We start from the raw sequence: 1,921 nt of genomic DNA, 5'->3' as shown, positions 1-1,921 counted from the left end.
ACACCCACATGCAGGTGAGAGCGCGTGCGTGCACACACAGGCACCAAGTGTGCCCACCCACACCTGCCACCCACAGGATGCACACACCTTCTCAGACATTCTCATTCCCACACACTCACCTACGCACTCAGGTACTTTCTACCACTCTCCACATTCTAAGAATGTCCTGCAATGTTCCCTCCGCAAGCTGTCACTTCCACGCGGACCCACGCATGAACATGTTCACAGTCTCATGCACACACATATGCATGCGACCTTCTCACAAGCCATATTTGAGGGAAAAAAGAAACCACAGGCACCAACATGCATGCATGCCACCTCCATAGAAAGCAGGCACCCCATACGCCTGTTTGCACTTCCATGTACACTCACACACACACGGCGACCTCTGCCCACATTCTGGTATTCACTCTCAAGTCTTCTCCAGGCTCAAAGACACAGACTTTGAAAAGGTGTTTGTCTCTGGACACACTGCCAGCCCTGAACCGTCACATGCCAACAGGTTTGCACACCTACGCAGCTCTGCCCACAGAAAGGGGCTTCTGCCCACACTCTCCACCTACCTACCCGCTTCTGCTCCAGAGTCACACCTTCCCACATAGAAACCCTCCGTCGATATGTACTCCCACACACATGACAAGCGATATGTCCACTCCATAAATATACTGCTTCGCACTGTCCCCTCCTACGTGTACCCACAAGCTACTCCGATAAGTGATTCCCCACACATGTGCCTCACATGTACAAGAAACATATGTTGTTAGACATGCCACACAGCAGTCAAAACCCACACATGAGCATAACTGCACGCAGACAGAACTATCTACGCAAGCAATCCTCCAGTCTTCTCGAAAGCATGCATACACCGTGCACGCACTGACACCCTTTGCCCATGCCCATTCAGAAAAGCCACTGCATGCCAAAGGAAAAGCTGTCCCCCACCCCACCGTCCCTCTGGGCACCGCTGACTGCAGCAGAATGGTCACGGGGTGACTAGCCGTGGTGCCCCGGAGACTGGATCCAGCTGTTAACCCCGTGGCCAAGGGCCTGGGGGGAAGGGGACAAGGTCGTTGGCCCTGGTAATCCAGGGGGGCACGGCAGGCAGCATCAGGACCTTGGTGCCCCTGGCGTCTAGCCCCTGGCCACCCCGATTCCTCTCGGAATTGGCAGCAGGATGATCTTGGGAGGAAGGGCACTCACCTGGCTCCACCGGGCTCTGCAGAGGAAGACCTGGAAGGGAGGGAAGGGACAGCCCTCTGTGTGGATGGCCCCCCAGGCAGAGGGGCAGCTGCCAGACCCTGGGTCACAGGCAGCAGGGCTCACTGGCTCCTCTCGCTCCTTTTACGGCTGCCAAGAAGGTTTCTTCCATGCCCCGCAGGCAGCCCCTGCCTGCTCCGCAGCTCACCGCTGCCCCGGGAGAGGTGATGTTCCCAGCCGAGCGAGCGAGCGAGCGAGAGAGCGCAGGGAGACGCAAGAGCGAAATCAAAGCAGCGTGGAGGAGAGAGAGGCAGAGAAGGCGAGAAGGAACGGGAGAGCCAGACCGAATCTGGCTCCACCAATGGGATCGGTGGCTGCCCAGCGTCAGGTGACAATAAGCAAGCTTGGTCCCTGTTCGCCCGGGCTGGTGGGAGGGGGAAAGGGCAGAGGGTCTGGAAGGGAGCTCCTGGGATGTCCTCACAGGCAGAGGCGGTGGCTGCTCCCTTTCCTGTTCTTTCAGGAAATGTGCCCTTAGCAGAAGTCCTTCCAACACACCCTTACTTGGAAATCTCTCACTTGAATGCAGCCCCTAAACTTTAGGATTCTGGGAGAGGGGTGGGGCTTAGCCCAAGGGCTTTGGGGAGCTTAAGGCAAAAGTTCTGATGAAAGGGAAGGGGTATCTGTGCAAGGGCAAGATCCAGATCCGAGGGGAGCTGGGGAGTGT

The sequence above is a fragment of the Pteropus vampyrus genome, unplaced genomic scaffold (genome assembly GCF_000151845.1).
Source record: "Pteropus vampyrus isolate Shadow unplaced genomic scaffold, Pvam_2.0 Scaffold126, whole genome shotgun sequence".
Classification (NCBI taxonomy): Eukaryota; Metazoa; Chordata; class Mammalia; order Chiroptera; family Pteropodidae; genus Pteropus; species Pteropus vampyrus.
Note: the sequence above shows the minus strand (reverse complement) of the source record.